Below are 15,552 nucleotides of genomic sequence, written 5' to 3' on the forward strand. Positions count from 1 at the left end.
CCACTAAACTGGGTTTTGAAACATTGTACTACAAACACAGAAAAATTTCTTTAACTGACAGATAAAAATAGAATTGGCTTTCTCAATATTCAAACAAATCATTCTCCTAGAAAGTTAATTGATGTCCACTTTTCTGATAAATGTTTTCCTTTATGAAAGTGTAATCTTAAAAGTCCCCAATTTAAAAGTTGGCACTTGTAGATGTGAATTCTTCATCCTGACAATCGAAGAGACATCTATTTTTACTCAGATTTCTACTAACCACAGAAAGTACCCATGAAACACAATTAAACAAACATCTTTAAGTTTGGCATTCCCGAAGGCCAATATTAACAGCCTGGTTTAGGATGCTCAATCACTTCTTTGTTTTTCCAAACTTTATACTCTTGATTAGGTATAGAGTGATAACACTCAAGAGGATCCAAAGCAAAGATACTTGGTTTATGTATCTGAACTCCAGTCAAAGTCAAATAGGTAGACTGTGAAGGTAGACCCAAGAGCCAGATTTTCAGACATCACTCAGGCAGAACTTGTGCTAGGCTCCCTCTCATTCGGGTGAGTTGTCCAAACCAAACACAGCCAGTCGTTTCCAGTTTTTTCCATCACTGTGCATAGTTTCCAACTGCGGAAATACAGAGACAATTTGCTTGACTTCATGTCAGATGTCAGGCCTGCTGACCTTCAAGGAAAGCTGAGCTTGACAATGGTGAACATTGCCCAGAGTATGCAAGTCTGTGGTCTGGTCTAAAATATTTGCTCCTCTGCCAGAAATACAGATGGATGTAAAATAGGAACATTTTAAAGGTTTAAATTTAAACAGTATGCCTTAAAGGACACATTTTACTGAAACATTTTTTTCCCTGTATTTCAGAGCTATCATGTATTTAAATTGTAGATGCAGAATACTAAGCTGATTGAGAGGTTAGGGCATTTCCCCCCCTCCCCATATTTTAAAATACACTGTTGATTTCAGGGCAGACCATTACATAAAAAGGCAAAGTACAAAAGAGATCTTGATTTCTAAACACCATTCTGCAATGAAAGGAACCAGGGCTCCAAGGAGAAGTTGATTCCAGGGCTGAGTTAAGAAAAACACAAGATAAACCTGGATATCTCGTGGTACCAGGATATGAGGAAATGCTCAGTGGAAGATGGGGTCTGTTGAAATTGCTCTTTTATTCAAAAGCCAACCTAAAGGAGTTCTTAAATGACCAAAGCTAGAACATTTTGAATAATGAAATAAATGATAACATTAGATGATGACCTGGAGGATAAAATAAATGTCCATGAGTCTACACTGATATGAATAAATATTTGGCTAAATAAACAAATGAGGGAAACGAAAGAACTCTTCCTTACTATAAAATTATGATTAATAAATGCACACGGGAAGAAGAAAATAGAAAAACATCACAATATGTTCTCTCAGATATTTACTAACTACAAAAGGAGAGGGTAAATTTTTCAGTGGTGAAATGTTCAGACACCAACTTAACCAAGTGGTCAAGGTCAACATCACTAGCAATGAAGACAAATCAATATCATGAACCCTTGATACAAAGCACTGAGAAGGACACAACATCATTTCTATGTTATTTTTGCTAAAAATGCATAGCCTCTGGGCGCCTGGGTGGCTCAGCGGGTTAAAGCCTCTGCCTTCACTCAGGTCATGATCCCAGGGTCCTGGGATCGAGTCCCACATCGGGCTCTCTGCTCAGCGGGGAGCCTGCTTCCTCCTCTCTCTCTGCCTTCCTCTCTGCCTACTTGTGATCTCTGTCTGTCAAATAAATAAATAAAATCTTTAAAAAAAAATAAAAAAAATAAAAATGCATAGCCTCATTCCATTCACAAGGAAATACTAGAGAAATCCACGTTTTTGACAAAATATTTGACAAATCACCTGATCAATACTCCTCAAAATGTCAAGGTCATGAAAGACAAGAAAACACTGAAGAACGATTACAGAACTCTTTTTCCTATTTCTCTAAGGAGAAATAACTAACTTGCCATGTGGTATCTCTTTCCTGGATAAAACCTTGGAACCGAAAGACAGCGTTAGTGGAAAAATGGGTGAAATTCAAAGAAGGTCTGCAGCTTAGTTAATAATGTTATACCCATGTTAATTTCCTTGTTCTAATCATTATGCAGTGGTGATGTCAGATATTGGCAGCAGAAGCTGAGTGAGGGCTACACGGAAACTGTGCTCTTGTTGCCATTTTTCTTTAAGTCTAAAATAAGCTCAAAATAAAAAGTTAAAACAATAAAATATAATGTGATAAGTGAAAATTATTTTAAAGGCAAGTTTTGGATGTGTCCTTTTTAAAATTTTTGTGGAGTATATATATAGTCTAGACTCTTTAGCATGGCCTGCGAAGATTTACACCATCTGGCCTTTTCTTACCTCTCCAATGTCATCTCCAATTCTATGCCACCCACACTGGTTTTCTTTCTGTTCCTTGAGCATGCCAAATGAATTCTCAGCTACACACACACACACACACACACACTCTTCCCCAGATTTTCTCAAAATTGGCTTTTTTTCTTATTGTTTAGTGGTGTGTATTAGCAAGTATCTCAGAAAAACAGAGTCTTGTTTCTCACTTATGTTGCATGACTGATCCATTTGCTATAGATCTGTATTTTCTTCATTCTAGGATCCGGGCACAAAGAGCAAACCCAATCTGGAATATGCCAAAAACTCATAGCAGAGGGAGGAGAACAAGCAAATTGATGAAATCTCTAGTTCTTGGGTTTTCTTAATGGAACTGGCTCACTGTTGTTTGGGCTCACATTTTATTGGTCAAAGCACTTCCAATGGACAAGCTTGATGTTAATGTGGTAGGGAAGGAAACTTCTCCTATGGAAGACACTGCAAATGTCTACATATGTGGGATGTATAATCTTTTTACAGGGAAGAAGGAGGAAATTTGGGAACAATAAATGCAATCTACAATAAGACTTAGCCCACATGATATCTTCTCCAGGGAACTTTCTTAAAAAAAAAAAAAAAAAAAAAAATATATATATATATATATATATATATATATATATATAGCATGTGCTAGAGGGAGGGACAGAGGAAGAGAAAGAGAAAATCTTAAGCAGACTCCACACTAAGAGTGAAGGCCAACATAAGGCTCAATTGCATGGCCCTAAAATCACAACCTGACCTGAAACCAAGAGGTCGATGCTGAACCGACTGTGCTACCTTGACACCCCTCCAGGGAACTTTCTTGTACCACTTGCACCGTGAGTCATCACTATTTCCCAGGGTACTTTATATTCTATTATTTTGTTTTATCTTCCTATAACTTCCTGAAATGTACTTTGTTAAGGTTTCTTTTTATTATTGGTTTCTCCCAGTAGAATGTAAATTCTCTGAGAGCAGAAAACTAATATAAACTGTTCATAGCACTATCCAATGGCTCCTGGTCCTCAATTAAGTGTTCAATATACATTTTTTGGGTAAAAGGAAAGCATGGCCTAGGGCTTCTTAATTCCCCTGTCTTTATATAAGCTATCATAAACAATGTCTCACTAATAGTAGGCACCGATAAATGTTTGTTAAATAAATAAATGAATGCATATTTATATTGAATACAATTAAAGATGAAAAAATACATATTTATATGCATATTTTTGTAATGGCTAGGATTACAACTAGGAGAAAAATAATCTCTCTGTTAAGAACAGACATTTTTATGCATTGAATTTTTCTCTAAGTACACTTGGATGAGGTAGATGAGATTTGATTTTTCTCATGTAGTTCCAACTAACCTCACCTATGAATAAAGCATTTGAGGATTCAGTCTGGCAAATGCAGAGCAGGTCTGCAGAATAGACACATTACCAATTTGTCTTGGAAGTGAAGCAGCAGCAAGATGAGAGATTGGGGGGTAGGGTTGGAGCAGAGGAGACAATCAGCACAGGCACACTGGTGTTTTATATTTTGAGTGTTTTTTTTTTTTTCTTTTCATCCTTCTGGTGGTAAGACCTACTTTTTTGTAACTCATTTAAATAAGTGGTACTTCTTTGCAAAATTCTCTATTCATCTTGTTTTTCTATAATATCTCCGGAATTTCTGTCATTCCCCTGTTTGACTTCCCACCTCCTCCTCCAAAGGGCAAAATTACATTTTAGTTTCTTTCAGGGAGTATGACACCATGAAGGCTGATTGGTTAGCAAAGACTATTTGCAGACCTGCTTAGGTCTGCCTTACATAGAGATGGAATTAGTGCTTACATAGAGATGGAATTAGTGCTATCATTGCAGAAAGCTTGGGTGGACTTTGCCCTCCCTGATCCTCAGATTTCCACTATTAATAGTTTATTTATGCGGCTTTAAATTAGATGCCCCAAAATACCTGGGTTGATTTCAGCCATAATTCTCTTAATATGGAAAAGATTTTGATTCTTTCCTGAAAGAAGTTTTCACTGAATTCCAAGAAAAAGTGTTAGAGGGCTGCCTGGGTGGCTCAGTGGGTTAAGCCTCTGCCTTCAGCTCAGGTCGTGATCTCAGGGTCCTGGGATCGAGTCCCGCATCGGGCTCTCTGCTAGGCGGGGAGCCTGCTTCCTCCTCTCTCTCTCTCTCTCTACTTGTGATCTCTCTCTGTCAAAAAATAAAATCTTAAAAAAAAAAAAAGAAAGAAAAAAGTGTTAGAATGGGGTGTCATTGTTGGGAAGAGGGATGTGGAAAACCATGGGAGGAGTAGAAGTATGAACTAGAAAGATTCATGAAGACAATCCTTTTTATTTCTGAAGTTTGCCTTGAGCTGGCTTGGACCATAGAGTAAATAACCCACTGCTGTGGCCATAAACTTACAACCTGTTATTGCACAGACTGAATTAAAATGAGGTCTGTAATGAACCTTGTCTAAGGAGGTTCAGTTAGAGGAGGTTATCAATGGCCCAGTTATTCCAGTTGTCCTTCAGGGCCATATTTCATAACATAGAGGTCAATAGAGTAAGTTTCTAGACTATTTACTTCAATCTTTCTCAAATACAGCGTTTATTGATTCCAGACCATAAATAATATTTACAATGGTATCAGTGAATTGTAAATCTTTGTAATGAGGTGGTCTGTGATTTAATCTTTAGTCTGCCATTTGTCAGCTCTATATAGTTGAGCAAGATACTGCTCTAAACCTCAGTTTCTTCATCTGGAAAATGGATAAATGAATAGTATCTATCTCAGAGCCTATTGAAAGGATTAAATGAAAACATTTGTGTGTGCTGTCAGGATATCAAACAGTTGTAGATCAAAAAAAAATCCAACTCAAACCAACTCAAACATAAAGGGGAATTTATTATTTTGTGCAATAAGGAATTGAGAGTACAAGGCTGACTTTAGGCATGGTTGGATGGAGACATTCAATGAACATATTCAAAATCTACCTCTTCTTCACCAGCTGTTGGCTCTTCTTTTCTTTGTTTTGGCTTTATTCTCAAGTAGGCTCTCTTCATGTGTTGGCAAAGATGACTACCAACAGCAAGCTTCAAACTTACATCTTACATCTTAAAAACTACAGTGAAAAAGAGTATCTCTTTTTCCATGGTTCCAGCAAAAGTCCCTTCTGGATCTTGGGTTCTGTGCTACAGACCAAAGCCAGGAAAAAGGATTCTCAAGTTGGCCAGATCCTGGAGCCAATTGGCTATGCCAGCTGCACCCAAAACAACATGGACAGAAAAGTGGGTAAGGGATACCTTCTCTCAACAAAAAACAGGGGGAAGGGGCTTGTATTACCACTAGAAAAATTAGGGGTAGGAAAATCAACAGATGTTCACTGTTTTTTAAGGCGTTCGGCACAGTGCCTGACACAGATCAAGCCATCCACGGATGTTTGCTATAATTAATGTCACCATTTCCCTGGAGGAAGAAATAGATGGTGACCTTAAGTAGAGAACACCAGGGGAAAATCTGGTTGACTAAAAGTTAAGCAAAAGATGTGAAATAGGAGAGCTGACTGATTCTTCTTGAACTTTCCATTTCCAGTAAGCAGCACAGTAGTTGGCACATAATAGGTGCTCATAAATGCTTGTCTAGCGAACGAATACCTGCCAGGAGTCATGCTATGCACTTCCCATTCGATAGCCATTGTAATAGCAACATAACTAAACTGCTTCATGGTCTGTCTCCCAAAAGTCTCTCTTTTTTAGCAGGCTAATTGTAGGGTGCTTGAGACTTGAAAGCTCTGTGAATCACCTGGAGATCTTGTTCAAATGCAGATTCTGATCAAGGGAGGGTGGGGTGGGGCCCGAGACTTTGCATTTGCAACAAGCTCCCAGGGGATGCATTTACAGTTGGTCTGCAGACTGCCCTTTGAATATCTGGGCTCTGAAGTTCTAAACTATTTCCAGGTAGGAGCTGACATAAAGTTTTTACTAAAGATCATTCAATTCCACTGTTCATTAGAGAACCTGCTTTAGGGTGGGTGCTCTTGTAGCATGTCATTTCTTTCATGAGCAAGGAGGCAAAAAGGAAAGAAAAGAGAATTTTTGCTAAGGACAGTCCACCTAAAAGTCTGTGACAACAGAGAAAACCATATAAGATGTACTTTTGAAGAGATCGATGAATCAAGTATGAGCTTCTACAACTATTTAACATCTGTTAAGCAAATAGCTGTCCTTTATTGGATGGGAGCTCTGTACCTGGGCATTGTGTTTCCCATCTATTTCACTTAATCTCACAACATTCCCATGATACTGTACAGAGTATCCCCAGCAGATAACAGAGGAGGGAAATCCTTCTCAGAGCTATACAATGGGTTTAATGCAATGATGTGTGCTTCATTCTCTCTCTTAATTTCTGTATTTTAATTTGTCAAACAGAGTACCCTGGGAATGTTGAGAATGCCTCCATGGCTATTAATGTCAAGCATCTTTTCTTTTCTTTCTTTCTTTTTTTTTAACACTTGATGGTGTGCAAAGCACTTAGGCATTTATTGCCTCATCTGATTTAGCTACTTCAAGATAAAAGCTCACCTTTTGGAATAAAACACTGAAGCTGTTTCTGATCCATGTGTCTGAAGGTGTCCACTCAAAACAAGACTTTGGGGTCACTTGGACTATATAGCCGGAGAAGGAATGATTTCTTCATGTTGGTAGTCCTGGGTTGACCATAGTACAGATTATGGGCACTGGTGGGAGCAAGACTGGGTTTGATTCCTGTTTCAACCACTTGCTAACAGTGTGACTACAGGAAGATGACACATTTGTCTTGCCTCTATTTTCTTATATGTAAAGGTGGATGATAATTGCAGTCTCTATGTCACAGGATTATTGTGAAAATTTAATTATGCAAGGGAGAGGCTTAGTTCGGTGCCTGGCACCAAGTAATTGGCCATGTATCTCATTTTAATGCATTTATCATCATCCCAAATCTTTCCCCAGTCAACTCCATTCCTAGGAATTTGAATTCTTGCCTCCACACCTGAGATTCATGATTGTTTCCTTCTGTTTAGGCAGCTATAAGAAGTTCACATGAAAACAGTCTCCTTCCTCTCTCTCTGTATCCATGATATTGAACATACATTTTCCCTTCTCAGCAATTACATGGAGATTATATAACCTACTTGTCTGACTGGAACAGCAGATCTAGACTAATAAAATGTTACCATCAACAGATCCTTATAGGTGATCTGGGGGTAGATGAATCAGAAAGACATTGCATTACATATTTGGAACACCGCTAAGCAGAAAGTTTTAAATGGATCTAGACATAGGAATCCAAAGCTCCTCTTTAGAGAAAACAAAGTTACTCTAAAGCACACCTGGCTTCTCCAGTGGCATCCCACTAGGGCTAGTGGCTGATATGAAAGTTTTTGTCCAGATGTGATTATGTAAAGTTCAACCCCTCTGGCAAGCTACTTAAATAGATAACCTACCGGAAACTCCCTTTCCAAGAAAGAAGGTCCATAAATCTGGCATTTCTTCCAACTAATTTTTGAAATTCCTTAGACTTCTGCCTCTCAAAGAGGGTAGGAGATGATGAACACATTTGACAGTTTAATGTTTCCCTAGGGGATCAGTTTTGAGGCAAAACATCTCCAACTGTTGATTATTCTTTTATATGACAGTTTAATTCCCATTCATATTCAGGGTCTCCTTAAGCATGTGTTTCAACCCTCATATGTTATTTAGAGGGGGCTATGAGAAGGAATTCTACCCATGTTCTAGGCTTCATATGTTACAGCAATTTGAACACTTGATTCTTTCTTTTCAGTAATAGGATAAATTAATATTTACCCAACGTTAAAAGTAGGACTTGCTGACTCTAGGACATTTAGAAAATATTGAAAAGTTTTTATAAAGAACAAAATAAATACTGCTGGACATCCTACCCTCATAATTCACTAACATTTGGTGTTGAGTTTTCCTCATCTATTTATTTTGCGTATCCGTGTTTATAATTTTTTTTTTTAAAGATTTTATTTATTTATTTGACAGAGAGAGATCACAAGTAGGCAGAGAGGCAGGCAGAGAGAGAAAGGGAAGCAGGCCCCCTGCTGAGCAGAGAGCCTAATGCGGGACTCGATCCCAGGACCCTGAGATCATGACCTGAGCCGAAGACAGCGGCTTAACCCACTGAGCCACCCAGGCGCCCACCGTGTTTATAATTTAAAATCACATTGGGATATTTTATAAATCATTTTAAATTCTACTTTTGTGCACTTAATATTAAATATTATATGAAGAACATATATCAACATCACTAGATAATTCATGAAAAAAGTTTTCTTTTACCTCTCAACCCCCTTTACCCATTATTTATTTTTATTTATTTATTTGTTTATTTGAGAGAGAGAGAGAGAGTGTGTATGTGCAAGCTTGGGGGGAGGGGTAGAGGGAGAGACTCTTCATGCAGACCCAACACTGAGCACAGAGCCCAACAGGGGCTTAATCCTATGGCCCATAAGATCACAATCCAAGCTGAAACTGAGAGCTGGACACTCAACCAACTGAGGCACCCAGGACCCCCTTACACATTAATTAAAATAGAAAAAAAATCCTGTGTGATAAATTTCATTATAAGAATGTACCAAAATTTATGTACCAATTCCTCTATATTAGATATTCAATAAAATTTATGTTTTTTATTATTATAGACTGGGGTTGACAAAAGTTTTCTATAGAAAGGCAAATAGAAAATATTTTCAACAGACAATATTTCAATATTTCAACAGACTGTAAGGTTTCTGTAGCACCTACCCAACTCTGCTATTGCAGAAATAGCCATGGATAATAGGTAAATAAATACGAATGGCCGTGTTTTAATAAAACTTTATTTACAAAAACAGGTGGCACATGGGATTTGGCCGTGGACTTAGTTTGCTGAACTTGGAAATAGACAGGGCTGAGGTAACCACTCTTGCACATGACATCAGTAGTTATTTCTATACAATAAGTTCTTACAAATGGAATTATAGGTGAAAGGGGATAAATATCGTTAAGGAACTTGATACTCATTATTAAAATTCTCTCCCAAAACATTAGAAGAATTATACTTCTATGAAGTAAAAAATAAAAGCCCTGGTTTTTCTAAGTGCTCACCAATATAGATTATAATTATTTAAACAATTAATTTGAGAGATACAAATTAATGATATCTTACTATTTTGATTTATTATTTTAATCATCATGTTTAAAAGGTACATGAATATTCATTGGATATTTACATCTATGTTGTTTGTGTTCAGAATGTTTTGTGACATATGGGAGACTTTTATTGCATGCCATTTAATTTTTTTTTAATTAAACAATAAAATCCATTATAACTCAAATTTAAGGGAGACACATCCAGAAGTTGAACATATATGGATAATATTAATCTGGTTCACTATTTTAATAGTCAAGCCTTGAATCTCAGGAATTGAATACAATAAACGTGTATTTCTAACTAGTGACACAGTTCAATGTAGGTCTTTGGTGACTCGGTGCTATGAAGTCATTCAAGGACAGAGGCTGAAAAAAGCCCTGCCATTCTCTGTGTATTGTGTCCCTGCACACTGAAATCCAGCTTGAAATTGGGGAGCCACATGTGGAGAACGTGGACCTCCCCTTAACCGTTTGAGCCTGAAAGTGACGTGCTACCTCTACTCCCGTCCTACTGGTGGTATCATGTGGCCTCACTCTGCAGGGCGACAGCAATTCAAGTTAGCCCTATGCACAGGAAGAGGAATATGTTTGGTAAGGATCTAGCCAGTCTCACTACATAATTAAAATTTTAAAGTCAGATTTTAGGACTTTTTTAAAAGTCTTTTTAATGATTATGGTGAAAACTAGTAGTCTTTTACAGAAAATTGTGGCCAGGACATAAATACAAATGTATATATCTATCAGAAAAAACAGAGAGCCAATGATAAAGCTATAAATGCTTTATTTTTGGTTTCTTACACTAAAAATATTGAAGTGTGTGTTTCATTTGTAACTGGTCCCAAGCTATTATAACAGCATCCAAAATTTGCACAAATTTTACTAATAGTCTCAAGGGTAAGAAGATTTTAGCCATTGGCTTATATCACTCAGTGAACCCAAATAGAAAATCAGTCAATCAAAAACCAAAAAGAGGAGGATCCTTGAAAATAAAATTCAAACAAATATCAAAAAAATTTCTGCAATTAATCAGCATTAAATAAAAATTAATAACATCACACTTGACACACTAATACTATCCTCCTAATGATGAAGTCAGGAAAACAGAATCAAGAACGAAGAGATCATTAGAGATTTATATATGGGATCAGGATCAGAAAACTACAAAGTTTTTTTTTCTTAAGATAAGTGAGATTGCAAATGGAAATCATGCACTTAATTCTTTGATGCTTATGTCTAGTCTTTCCACTGAGAAAGCTCAAAAGCATTGAATCATTCTATTCCTTCTCATTTTAAGCTGTTTATTCTAATACAGGATAACCTGGGCCAGAAAAGTACAGGAAAATGAAGAGGCCGCTCAGTGAAGGGGGTTTAGCACCAGAAATTCCAAAAAGAATAGATTAACATTGTCTGCCTTTAAACTCTTCAAAGAAGACCGTAATTGTGCCTTTTATATCTTACCCCGTGCTCCAACTGCAGAATTCCTCAACTCCCAGGAGGAGCCTCATAGAGAGGCTGTGCTGTTTGATTTGGCACTATTCACAAACCTTGGCAGATGATCAAATAGAGGGCACAGAAGTGCAGGAAAAACCTTAAGAAACTGTCTTTGCTGTTGTCGTTACTGCCTTCATGAATTGAAATCTCAATGGTGAGCATAAAGAAGCCATAGATATTAACTGAGCGTGCATGGCTCCAATTTAGATGTTTAACATGCCTTGGCATGGAGAAAGCATGCACATTTACAGCTTAGGTGCTTTATCTAGACTTGTATTTGTTTCCATTTTCAAATAAACTCGGTTTCTTAAAATAATTAAGTATTTTTGTGCCAGATCTCTAGGACTATGGGTGTAGGCACGATGAATGAGCAAGTCTTGGCTTTGAACTCAAAAGATCTGGGTTCTGGTCCTGATGCTACCAGTTCCAAGATGTGTAATTTTGGGAAGCTGCTGAACAATTTTGAGCCGTGGTTCATGTGTCTAGTAAATAAATACTATCCATCACACTTTACTGGATTTCAGTTAGAAGCCAGAGAAAATCATGTTTAAGATCATGGGAAAATAGCATATAGAAAACATTTGGTAAAATAGAAGCAGCAATAATGTTGTGAGAACTTATTAATCTAATTTTTAAAAAGATTTTATTTATTTATTTATTTGACAGAGAGAGAGAGAGCAAGAGCGCAGAAAAAGGGGGAGAGGCAGGCAGAGGGAGAGGGAGAAGCAAGCTTGACATGACCCGAGTTGAAGGCAGACACTTAACTGACTGAGCCACCCAGGTGCCCTGAAATTATTAATCTAGTTAAAACAGAACTTTGCAGGTATGTTGTAAAACATCATTAAGGGACAGATATCTTAAGTAATCTATTTTAAAGTGAAAGAACATAATCCAGAAGAGATCTGCTAGACTGTTTCTGAATTTAAAACATAAATGTAGAGAAAGCCCATACCAAGAAAATAAAGAAAACAAGCAAGAAACTGGTTCTAAAATTGAGAAAAGTTATGCTATCTATGGAGATGATTACCAAATAGTGGAATTTCTAAGAGAGGAAATTTTTAAAAAAGAAGATGAATTATTTATTAAGGAGCTCTTTTGCAATAGACTTGGTGATCTTTGACTGGTTTACTCAGCCCATTCATTCATTCATTCTTTCATTCACAGAATATAAACTCTTTTGGTTGTATTCCCTAATTTATTTGAAGGACACAAAGTAAATGATCATTAAATATTTGTAGAATGAAGGAGTTGATGAATTAATGAGTTTATTAACTCACAATTTGCTGTGCTATTCTTGTGCTAGTTGCTAAAGGTGAAAGAAATCTACAGCTACAGTTTTGGCTTTCTGGGAATTTCAAGCTTAGTGCAGAGAAATAGGTACGTAAGTGTACAATTGTATAGTATATGAGTTCCATGATCGAGCACTTATGATTCTTTTGGAAAATAATTCCAAGTAATAATTAAAAATATAAATATAATAACAAAACATCAACATTAAATATAAATATATAATAATACAGTAATATAATTCATATAAAATACAAATTCTAGTAAGTATAGTAAATATGATAATATAATAAACAAAAGAAATCACAAGTGTGAGTTTAAGTAGCTCCACAATTTCCACTTAAATTTTTTGAAAATTTCTTTAAAATTTCTATTCATATTATTCAAAATTATAACATTATGTATTTGGAGAGAGTAATTTGATAGTTCCACTAATCTCTTGGTCCCTTACCCATTTTCTCACAAGTAATTATTGCTATGAGTTTGGTCCATATCTTTCCAAGGATTTTTGCATGTACGTGCACACACATGTACCCATGCGCACACACATAGTATAGCTTTTAAAGTGTATGCTAATGGGGGAACCTAGGTGGCTCAGTCAGTTAAGCGTCCCACTCTTAATTTTGGCCCAGGTCATGATCTCCGAGTGGGGTGATCCAGCCCAGCATTAAGCCCTGCATCCTTAGGCTCCATGTTTGCCGGGGAATCTGCTTCCCTCCTCTCTTTCCCTCTCCCTCTGCCCCTCCCCCTGTTTGCATGCACACTCTCTCCTTCTCTCTCTGAAATAAATAAATAAATCTTAGAAAAAAAAGTAAAGCGTGTGCTAATAAAAACAATAGGACATATGAATACTCTTCTGAAACTTTCTTTCCCTCAACAGCGTGTCTCGGAAATCTATTCATATTAGTACATTTTAATCTTACTCTTTTTAGATGTTGCAATAGTGGCCACAGCACAGCTACCTTTCATACATGGCACCAAAGGAGATGTGCAGTGAACAGCCTGCACAACTGTTTGTGGCAGCTCTCTGCCCTGCTTATATAACATGAATATACTATAGCTCATTTAGTTGTTCCTCTATTGGTAAACACATAGGTTGTTTCCAGTCTTTCAGTATTACCAACCATGTTTTAATGAGTATCCCTGTACAACCTATAATCACTAAAAATGTCCAGATAAGTCTAATGAAATCATTCATCTATTTCAAATCCTACACTTGGCATCAGAAATTCCTTTCCGAATTCTTGTGTGTTGTGCATACACCGAACAGCAGAAATATTAAAAACAAAACCAAAATAAGTCTTTTGAGAAATTGAAAGAGACAAATAACCCATTTACTCTTTAAGCCCAGAAGGTTTAAAAGATGAAAGCCTTCTCCTCTGATTTCTCCATGCAGTATGCGCAGAAATTAAACTTTTTCCGAGTCAGTCTTTGTGCCTCACCCTGATTTGATTTCATTGTGGGAATGTGAAGATAGAATATGTATGCACTATTTGAAGCTAGCTGGGATTTTATGTGTTTTTGAATGGCAACATTTCTTTTCCACCCAAGATAACTTTATGACAAGTCACATTTATACTGCACTGCTCTGACATTGTGTTCTTATAGATTCATATAGTTCCATGCATTTGGCGGAGACAGATGCTTTCCCCATAATGCCTTTGATCTTTTCTCTGTACAGAGAATTTTTGAATATCGAGGGCTGTTTGTCTGAGGCACAGCCACTTGTAAACACGTAGGCATCCCTGGGGAGCTGTGTATTGCTCAGGTAATGGTGCAGCAACCAGTTCTTTCTGGTGTCAAAGAGAGCCTTTAGTACAGTCCTCTTAAGGAAACATGGACCAGTGAAACAGACTTAATGAAATTGCTGAGTGTTAGAAATGGCATTTTTAAAAGGGGAGAAAATGGACAAGAGCCTCCTTGTTGTCATTTGGCTGTGATTTGTGGTATTGATTCTGGCCTTTGGCTGGATCTTGAACTAAGTACAGCAGAGGTCCAAGTACCTTGACCTCAAATGGAATGTTTACTCCATCACAGAAGGAACTGGCTTTCTGTATGTGAAGAAAAGATGCTGGAGTGGAAGCTGGGAGAAAGAAAAGGCTGGAGAAAGAGCAGTAGAGGCCACACCCAACGGTGAAGGTCAAAGTCCACATTCAAGACTCCGAGAAGACTGCCTCCCTGAGAGGGAACCTGATAACCTGACCTCACCTGCAGTTTTGTTTCATGATGTTTGGTAGAGGAGTCTAAGACTATAGGCAAGTGAGACCCTCCCTGGGGCTTGCTCTGTGCCAGAGTGCTCTGCCAGACTGCCTCCCGGGGTCCAAGCACTCATTTCTGCCTTTAGGTTTGCATAAATACATGTGACTCAAGCTGTTTCTCTCCTTAGAGCTATGGTATTTTCAAACAGGAAAGTAGCATAAAGATTACCTATCAAAACCTGTTTCGCTTGAAAGATCAAGGCACCTGTCCCCAGAGTAGATAAGTGGCCTCTGAGGCTAGGTCATTCAGCAAGTTAGTAATTCTACAATTGATTTCAACTTTGGGCAATTTGACCATCCCTGACTCTTCCTCATTCTTATCTTTATCCTCATCACTGTCATCGCTACCATCACCATCGTGGGTTTCCTTGAAGGTGCTATCCCTACCTCCTGTGTAATTCCTACGGTTCCATCAACGTCTGGTGGGAAGGACTCGGAAGTATTTGTCCTTGCTGCATAATGAGAAGACCTCTGGATTTGGAAACACAACTCTTGGATTTACAAACAGACTCTGTCCTTTACTTTACCCTGAGTGACCTTGAAAGCCACTTTACTCCTTGGAGCCTGTTTACTTGTCTATAAAATGAAGATAATAATGTCTGTCTTAGAGTTCCTAGGAGGCTTAAATGGGAGCAATACCATTAGTGTCTACTGCCCGGTGCGTGGTAGGCCCTCGGTAAATGGGACTTAGGATCACCGTTGGTACTGCTATTCTTTTCACTATTTCCAGGAGGCTTGAGTGTGAGTCCTGGCTCTGTTAGCTAAGCTTGGGCGGGTCAATTCCTCTCCGAGAGCCTCATTTGTAAACTGTGGAGTTGAAAGCGGTTCTTTCTAAAGCTCAGTGATATGTCACGATATAGTGCTTCTCCAACTTTGGCATACTTTGGAGCACCTGGAGGTCCCATGCCTAGAGATTCTGATTC

The sequence above is a fragment of the Lutra lutra genome, chromosome 10, assembly GCF_902655055.1.
Source record: "Lutra lutra chromosome 10, mLutLut1.2, whole genome shotgun sequence".
Classification (NCBI taxonomy): Eukaryota; Metazoa; Chordata; class Mammalia; order Carnivora; family Mustelidae; genus Lutra; species Lutra lutra.